The sequence below is a fragment of the Acanthochromis polyacanthus genome, chromosome 7, assembly GCF_021347895.1.
Source record: "Acanthochromis polyacanthus isolate Apoly-LR-REF ecotype Palm Island chromosome 7, KAUST_Apoly_ChrSc, whole genome shotgun sequence".
In the NCBI taxonomy this organism is placed as follows: Eukaryota; Metazoa; Chordata; class Actinopteri; family Pomacentridae; genus Acanthochromis; species Acanthochromis polyacanthus.
The window spans coordinates 42,047,638-42,057,118 of record NC_067119.1 but is presented as its reverse complement, the minus strand read 5'-3'; the positions used below and the strand labels follow the sequence as shown (position 1 = coordinate 42,057,118).

The following is a 9,481-nucleotide window of genomic DNA, read 5'->3' as shown; positions in this document are numbered from 1 at the left end:
CAGCAATTACAGCCTCAAGTCTTTTTGAATATGATGCCACAAGCTTGGCACACCTATCTTTGGGCAGTTTTGCCCATTCCTCTTTGCAACACCTCTCAAGCTCCATCAAGTTGGATGGGGAGCGCCGGTGCACAGCCATTTTCAGATCTCTCCAGAGATGCTCAATTGGATTCAAGTCCGGGCTCTGGCTGGGCCACTCAAGGACATTCACAGAGTTGTCCTGAAGCCACTTCTTTGCTATCTTGGCTGTGTGCTTAGGGTCGTTGTCCTGCTGAAAGATGAACCGCCGCCCCAGTTTGAGGTCAAGAGCGCTCTGGAGCAGGTTTTCATCCAGGATGTCTCTGTACATTGCTGCATTCATCTTCCCCTCTATCTTGACTAGTTTCCCAGTTCCTGCTGCTGAAAAACATCCCCACAGCATGATGCTACCGCCACCATGCTTCACTGTAGGGATGGTATTGGCCTGGTGATGAGCAGTGCCTGGTTTCCTCCAAACAAAACGCCTAGCATTCACACCAAAGAGTTCAATCTTTGTCTCATCAGACCAGAGAATTTTTTTGCTGATGGTCTGAGAGTCCTTCAGGTGCCTTTTGGCAAACTCCAGGCGGGCTGCCATGTGCCTTTTACTAAGAAGTGGCTTCCGTCTGGCCACTCTACCAAACAGGCCTGATTTGTGGATTGCTGCAGAGATGGTTGTCCTTCTGGAAGGTTCTCCTCTCTCCACAGAGGAACGCTGGAGCTCTGACAAAGTGACCATGGGGTTCTTAGTCACCTCTCTGACTAAGGCCCTTCTCCCCCGATTGCTCAGTTTAGATGGCCGGCCGGCTCTAGGAAGAGTCCTGGTGGTTCCAAATGTCTTCCATTTACGGATGATGGAGGCCACCGTGCTCATTGGGACCTTCAAAGCAGCAGAAATTTTTCTGTACCCTTCCCCAGACTTGTGCCTCGTCACAATCCTGTTTCGGAGGTCTACAGACAATTCCTTTGACTTCATGCTTGGTTTATGCTCTGACATGCACTGCCAACTGTGGAACCTTATATAGACAGGTGTGTGCCTTTCCAAATCATGTCCAATCAACTGAATTTGCCACAGGTGGACTCCAATTAAGCAGTAGAAGCGTCTCAAGGATGATCAGTGGAAACAGGATGCACATGAGCTCAATTTAGAGCTTCATGGCAAAGGCTGTGAATACTTATGTACATGTAATTTCTTTGTTTTTTATTTTTAATAAATTTGCAAGACTCTCAAAAAAACTTTTTTCATTTTGTCATTATGGGGTGTTATGTGTAGAATTTTAAGGGAAAAAATAATTGAATCCGATTTGGAATAAGGCTGTAACATAACAAAATGTGGAAAAAGTGAAACGCTGTGAATACTTTCTGGATGCACTGTACATCTCCCTTTCACTAGTTGCTTCAGAGTATATAGCGCTCGGGGAGTAGCTAACGTAAGTTTATAATAACAGGCGATCTCGTCATAATAATGCTTGTTATTGGAAAGTAATCTGGCGACTCTTGCCATCATATTCACGTAATACCTTCTAAAAAAAAAAGCGTGCTCTGTTGAGGTTCTGGCCAGCTGAATATATTACGTTTCAGAGCCGTTTATGATCGTAATTTTATGAAATATCATAAATGCCCGCCTAAAACCTCTTATTCATCGTGTGCACCCCAGTATAATTATGGGATCACCTGCCATAAAATGACGATTTGTACATGGTATTACACCAACAACAGTATACCAACAAGTGTTACTGTTACAGCCGGAGACGGCTCTTTACCTGTGGTGAGTATCGGTTTATGTGTACAGGTGTGCTGGTGACACGTGCTTAGTTTTTTATATTATTTTACAGACACTGCTGCTGGGGATTTTTTTGAGGAGGAAGACGAACAGGAGATGTTGATGGTGGCCTCACAGGCTGAGGAACAACTTCCTCAAGGTATCTAATCCCAAACAATGTTTCACAAACAATTTAATAAAATAGTAATATTTTTTAATTACATTAAATGTTCTTTTCTTTTACAATACAGAGAAATGGCACTTATCAAGCGTCAAGCTACATTTACTCTGAGTGCACTTTATCAAAGCAAAAAGGGAACTTAAAGGTGTATGTAAACTGTATTTCTTTCATTTTTGTCACAATCACTGACCAAAGCTCATTCCTCATCTCACACCTCCCCTAAGTGTGGTTGCAGAATGTTGTAGTTTAGAGGTGCTCACAGTTTGTGTTAGAGCTGCTTTGCTTCATACTTGGCTGATCGATCCCACTTTTCTTTTTGTATTTGACCTAATGGTGCTTGGGTGACAAACAGGATGATTTTCACAGCTTCCTTCCATAACTCCAGTGTTTCATCATCATGTCGCCTTGCTACTAATCAGACATGCTTTCTGCTAATTGTTGTAGTCGTAGTGGCTGTCCAGCAGCGAAGTGAAAATCTTTACATAACAATAAACTAATTGTTTTGTCTCTTCTTGCTCAGCCACTGCTGCCTCCAGAGAGCCTGCTTGCGCCCCTGTTCCTGCCCTGGCCCCGCCCCCTGCTCCTCCAGCTGTGTGGACTCCTGGCCCGGTGGTCCATCCCCCTGCAGAGCTTCCTGTCCACTGGAATGAACACCTCCCATCATTCCAGCGAGACTGGATCAGGAAGACTCTGTTCAGGGCCAATGCTAAAACAGGGAAGGCAGAGCTGATATCACATCCCAACTTCTGCTGTTACCCTCCCCAGCCCCCGACCATCTTCACTCAGCCTCCTGCCTCTACTGACCTCTTCTTCTGACGCCCTGTTCCTCTGGATGCCCCTGAAGATGTGCTCCATCCCACTCGTCTGTGTCCAGCCAGCCTGCAATAACCACAAGCTGACAGCTGCTGGGCTCTACCGCACTGTGAGCAAGGTCCTGGACATAGATGGTGGTATGACAGGGCCTCTGTGTCTGTGTCCCGCTTCACACAGAGGAACAGGCAACGCAGGGCAGAAGAGGAGGCCAGTGGAGCCCACAAAAGAAAGTATGTGTGTAATGTGGCATTCAACAAGTGCACCAAGTGTGGGCAGCCCAAGACAAAAGAGTTTGGCCATAGCTGCTTCAGGAGTGCCACTTTTTGCCCCAGTTTCTCAGGTGGCAAATCTTTAGAGGAGTGGCTGGCAGAACAGCGCCAGCAGAAGAAACCAGGAACCCCCCCAATCTGGAGGTGGACACACACTTGTAAATACTGTATATTAGACTGTGTAAATATGTAAATACATCTTCATACTTACCTCAGCTGCAACAGTAACTAATCAATGTCTGAAGGTAAATACTTTTAATTAATACATGTAAATAGATCTTTATACTTACCTCAGCTGCTACACTAACCAATCTATGCCAATGAAATGTAAATACCATTTTACTTACCCTAGACCTGTATAGGCATCAGTGTTAATAATAAACATGCAAGTACACCTTTATACTTACATCAGTGCTACAGTAACTAATCTATGCCAAAAGGAATCTATTATAAATACCAGATCTATGTGTAAATACTGTTGATATTTTTTATTTGTATATAGTTTGTATGATGTTGTCTTTATTTCATTTATATTACTCAGTATACTGTATTATATTTCCACATTGTTTATTGTTGTTTATCAGTGAAGTGTGTTATGTCTTTACTTTGTTTTTGTAAATAAATGCTGTTCAAAGATTCCTATTCATCACTTTGCTTTTTATTGCCTGAAGACTGGAGTGTGCAGTGTTTACTTAACTGAGGTGAGGGGCTCTGTAAATCACAGCAGCTTGTCTTTGAACACCAGGCTCCTGGAGGTCAGAGGAAGGTCAGGGCAGGTGCATGCTCCTCATATGAACCATGACTCAGCTTCATTCAGAGGCTATTACAAATACATTTACACTATTGTTACATTAATAACAAATAGTAGGCTCAAATAAATAATTTATAATAAAAATACGTATGCTTCAAGTTGGCTAGACAGTAATTATGTCTCATTTTACACTATTTGCATTGTGCACAGTCACTTCTCTAGGCCTAGTACACATTATATAGACTTTATTGCCAAATAAACATATTTATTGACAAATAAATAAAGGTTTGGAAACAGAGTTTGTCCAAACAGTGTAACATTGTTAAATATCCGGGAAGCAAATATATCTGGCATAGCTTTAATGTTATGGATGAAAGAATCTGTTCTATTGGGTGGGACTATATAATGGATACAATGTCGCGGAAGAATGGCACTAGGGTCTGCTTCAGACAAAGATCGTGGGATCGAATCAGACTCTGGTATACACGTCGTTTTTAATCTCTGAACCGTAGTATGCTCAAATGTTACTGGAGCATCCTCCATTCACTTTTCTGTGAAAACTCGCCTCCTTTTAATGTCATTTGCGTCTTTTACGCGTGTGCTGTGGAGCGCAAAGATTGGGCTCCATCTTTTGCGCAGCGAGCGCTCTACCATTTGAGCTAATCCCCCGCGATGTGTCACAATTGTCACGTGGCAGTTTCAATGCGGAAGTGCATTTGTACATGCATGCAGTGAATAGGAGCTATTTCCTCAAACTTGTAGCAGTTAAAATTTGTCTCTCATCATCAGACTATTCAGAGAACAACCTGGCTGAACCTCACTGTTAATCTGCAGTCAGTGAGAGACCCAGTGGCTTTAAACTCGTCCTTCAATCAACCACGAAGGGACTCGAACCCTCAATCTTCTGATCCGAAGTCAGACGCCTTATCCATTAGGCCACGCAGTTCTGCTTTGACCTTGTTTATAGTGGATCTTTTTCAGCAGCCTGAAACTAACTTAATCATTTGTTCCATCTCAGTAGTATGCATTGAACACCAAACATTTCCCAAAAGACTCCACCAGAAGAATGCGTTCTTTGATGTTCATGAGCCATTAAGTGATTGTAGAAGTAGCTTGGAAATAGATTTTTGGAGAAAAAAAAATGTAAACAGAGTCAGGCCAGTTAGCTCAGCTGGTCAGAGCGTGGTGCTAATAATACCAAGGTCATGGGTTCAACCCCCATACTGGCCAGAAATTCCACAAGGCAAGATTTAACACCCTTAATATTCTAAATATTAGCACTTTGGGCCAACGAAGTAGTAATTTCTGTTGAATTCCTTACCATCAAACCAACATTTTGCACCAGATTTTGTGGAATTTTCGAACAAATTTGGACAAAATAACTCTTAGCAACCAGGCCGGTTAGCTCAGCTGGTCAGAGCGTGGTGCTAATGAAGTAAATGGTGAAATAGTCCCACTAAAGTCTCTTATCTGAGGATCCATCTAGCTGTCTTTGACTGAATAAATTCACAGTTCTGGATATTTAGACTTTACCTGTTGGTAAATGTTTCTGACTGTCTGTATCCTCATAGATTGAACTAGGGTTGTGCGATTAATCGAATTAATTCGCCTTTTCAAAACCTGACGATTTGAAAATTTGCCAAATTGTAAAATCGAGGCGAGCTTCAATATGTAACAATACAGATTCTTCTTCTGCCTTTCATGACTTGTACACTGGCATTTGCTTCCGCCTCTCATCTCCTTCCGCCAAAAAACTCACACCGCCTGAATGGCAGAAAGAACAGCAGACGAAGAGTTGGTCGCGAGAAAAGGGCCTCATGTTACATCAATTATATGGAAGTGGTTCGGCTTTGACAAGACTGACACTGAAACTACAGTCATGTGCAAGGTTTGCAAAAGTACTGTGAAAACGAAGAGTAGCAGCACAACTAACCTCTTTCAGCACCTCCGGCAGAGGCATCCTAAAGAATGGGAAGAGTGCTCGCAGCTACGGGAGTGTGGCATGGCTAGCACTAGCCATAGCAAACAGACCGCAAAGAATCAACAAAAATGGATTAAAATTGTAATTGTCCAAGATGACTAAAAAATAAAAAAATTCAAGATTTTATTTTTTGGCCATATCGCCCAGCCGTAGAAGGTTCATCCGAGATTACAGCAAGGCCTCTCACAGCCTTGACCTCCGTCTCCACAGCCTCCACAACAACAGCCCTTACCCTGAGCTTCCCCAGCGTTCTTTCCCTGCTTCGTCTGGATGCACATCAGGGGCCCGTTTCACGAAGCAGGTTCACTGAAAATTCTGAGTTTCTTAACCCTGAAATGAGGGAAACTCAGAGTTTTCCATTTCACGAAGTGAGGTAACTTAACCCTAAGACACAGGGGTAACTCTAGCCTGTTTCACAAAGAGGGGTAACTTCAACTCTCGGTCAGTTACCGCAGTAACAGACTCTATGACTCTAACCTGGTCACCAGCAGGTTTATCTGAGAAAACCTCGAGTTTCTCTCCGTCTCCGCCCTCTTTCAGCCACACGCTGTTTCATTTCCTCATTCATTCAGTCAGTAAGCGAGCGAGTTTTGGCGTAGAACAGCTTTTATTAACGATCCAGTGGATAAAGGAGCAGCATTACTGCACAGATCATTAAATATTCGTCGGTAGATTGTTATCAGAATGTGCATAAATGTTCTCGCATTTCCGGACAATTATCGGTTTGAGCGGTACCGTTTCGTATTCGTTTCAAGTCCATAATCTACATAAACAACCTAATCCGTCCTTACATTTACATTACCAACCAGTCATGCTCTCACATCCAGCAGATATTGTGTGTTGCGCTGCGGTTCTTTGCAAATGAAAGTTTTTATATGATGTCGGAGATGCAGAGCACTACAGTAAGACAACTGTATGCAGGACAGTCAGAAAAGTTTTCCTGGCTCTGAAACAACTTTTACTCATCATTGTGGACACAAACCTGTCAGAACATCAAGGAGCAGTTCAACAGGATTGCAGGTGAATGATGTAGAGATCTGTTAAATTCATTCATATTCTGTTAATGACATTGTGCTGCAGCCTCAGACTGGGATTTTAATTTCTTTTAGGATTTCCCAGTGTGATTGGCTGCATAGATGCACACACATCCCCATCACAGCTCCCTCACATCATGAACAGGAAGTCCATTCACAGCATAAATGTGCAGGTAGGCTACAGGTAGACTGACTACTGTTTCTAAATGTTAAAGACTGCATCATAGTTCAACATCTGTCATTCTCTGCACTGTCCAGATCATATGTGATGCTGCATACATCATTTCTAATGTGGAGGCCACGTGGTCTGGGTCTGTTCATGACTCCAGGATTTATGGAGAGTCTAACCTGAGCAACAGACTGCAGCATGGTCAGCAGCATAAAGATTTTCACAATAGAATTCTCTTGTCTCCCTCCTTTAATATGCTCTGATGTATCCACTATACATTACAGGAGAGTTTGATGGCCTTCTGCTGGGTGACAGGGGTTACCATGACAACCCAGGCTGATGACCTCATACCCTGACCCTGAACCAGGCCCCCAACAGAACTTCAACCGGACTCACTGCAGGACCAGAGCCCGGGTGGAGATGACCATAGGCCTGCTGAAAGCCCGTTTCCAGAGCCTACGTCTCCTCAGGGTGACCCCTGAGAGGGCCTGTGATATTACTGTGGCATGTGTTGTTCTTCATAATATTACCACTATCAGAGGAGAGCAACACCCTGCCCTACAAACTGAAGACCCAGATGATGAGCCCATCCACCTGCAGCTATCCAGGACAGCAGAGCAATCAGAGACACCGTATGCAATAATCACTTTAGAGTTTAAGTCTCCATCATCACCACCACAGCAAATAAAGACATGATACACATTTCATTTGCTCTTCTTTATTTCCTACAAATAAAAGATAGTTCAGTTCATGTTCCAGTAGTTAACATAATTCACCTGTGACCATCACCACCTCTAACTTGTGCTCCAGTATTTCTATTTCCAGATCTGCCCTCCTAATCTGTTTTTGGATTTTTCTCAGCAAATGCAGTTTGTAAATCTGTTTTACTGATAACTGAGAATACATAGAGGACATTCAATTATACAGTTGCACATGGATTCCACAGAATGAAGCTCTGGTGTTTCCTGAACATCCATCTCACTGTGTCAGTCTGTGCAGTGGAAGCTGAGGAACCATCCTGCTGCTGTCCAGCCATGCTCTGTTAAAAAGGATGAGAATGTGCAATACTTCAGTGTAGGCTAAATGTCACACTCTATATTCCACCCAAAATGTGAATGTGAAGAGAACTATCAGTAACATACCTCTGTATGTCTTTCTGGATCCCCCTCTGTAAAGGCAGCAGACACAGTTTCATTCTCTTCATCCTAGATCAGTGACATGTTTCAGTAAACTTAAACTACCATTTGGATCAATCTTTGGAGTGTTGCCTACTTACAGTTACAAGGTCTGCTGTGGTGTGAAGGGGCCAAAAGACAAAAAAAGACACAAAAGAGAACTAAATAATCATATATATATATATATACATACATATACATATATATATATACACACACACATATATATATATATATATATATATATACATATATGTGCATCCATGACCTTTTATTCCACCGTTTTACAGGCGTCTGCTTTCTTTCTGTTGGCTGAGCAGAAGTCTATGTTAGTTTAAATAGGCTTAATTATTTAACAGAACATGATATGGATGCAGACATTTAGGCTATGTGTGGATAAAACAACTGCACAGTCAAACAGCCACTTAATATTTAGGCTACTTTACAATGTAAAACATGATCAACATGAAGTACCTCCATGAGATAATGCCGAGGTCTGACCTGTTTGAACAATGTTTTTATATTTCATCTTAAGCTGCTGCCCCGTGCGCTTCTCCCCCGCGAGATTTCACCTACCGGTAAATGAAATAGGCTATCATTCAGACAGTTATTCCCTGTAATATTATTACGATTACAAAGGACTACATTTAAACTTACGCATTGATCCGGGCTGTTCTCCACGCCGTCTCCCTCTCTTTTACAGCTGCAGCGGTGTTGCACTTCTTTCTAAAAACATGTTCAAACTCGCCATATGAGCGCGTTAAAAACTTCCCGTTCAAAAACGCAGCCTTTCGCTTCCCCGTTTCTATGGTGACTCATCGAATTGGGGTTCCATTGATGCTGTCTTTTCAGAGTTGCGGTGCACGCGCTTGACTCCGGGTCAAACTACTCCGAGTTAATTAACCCAACTCATATCAGCCGTTGTGAAACCGAAAACTCAGAGTTTTCTATCTCAGGGGCCGTTCACACGAGGACGCTTGCAGGTGAAAACGGCAAAATATTTCAACAAAACACCCTACCGTTTATACGAGGACGGCGTTTTGGGGGCTTGAAAACGCAAAAATTTGAAACCGGCCTCCAGAGTGGAAAAGTAGAAAACGCTCCGCCGTTACGTTTCCGTCTAAACAGCAAAACGCAAAACTTTGCCGAGATCTGACCGCGTTGCGCACGCGATTACGTCACATATGTGCTTTCGTTTGCCGGCCGGTACAAGGACGTAAACAAAGATGTGTGATTATTTCCATCCTTCATACCTTCAAGCAACTCTGGCAGCTCTATGTACACTACAGGAGTCGTACCAACAAACGTACAGAATCTGTACACATTCC

General features: G+C 42.9%; 2 long non-coding RNA genes and 2 other non-coding genes across 4 annotated transcripts; 3 read left to right on the top strand and 1 right to left on the bottom strand.

Annotated features, from left to right (window-relative positions):
• Window positions 1-1,465: 1,465 nt before the first annotated feature.
• On the top strand, window positions 1,466-3,340 carry LOC127534930 (uncharacterized). Its single transcript, XR_007943579.1, has 3 exons — window positions 1,466-1,940; window positions 2,032-2,108; window positions 2,482-3,340. It is a non-coding gene; the product is annotated as an uncharacterized LOC127534930 (long non-coding RNA).
• Window positions 3,341-4,667: 1,327 nt separating this feature from the next.
• trnar-ucg (transfer RNA arginine (anticodon UCG)) lies at window positions 4,668-4,740 on the bottom strand. The gene has a single exon. It is a non-coding gene; the product is annotated as a tRNA-Arg (tRNA).
• A 210-nt stretch (window positions 4,741-4,950) lies between these two features.
• On the top strand, window positions 4,951-5,024 carry trnai-aau (transfer RNA isoleucine (anticodon AAU)). The gene has a single exon. It is a non-coding gene; the product is annotated as a tRNA-Ile (tRNA).
• Window positions 5,025-6,884: 1,860 nt separating this feature from the next.
• On the top strand, window positions 6,885-7,729 carry LOC127534929 (uncharacterized). The gene is made up of 2 exons (XR_007943578.1): window positions 6,885-7,179; window positions 7,263-7,729. It is a non-coding gene; the product is annotated as an uncharacterized LOC127534929 (long non-coding RNA).
• The last annotated feature ends 1,752 nt before the right edge of the window (window positions 7,730-9,481 follow it).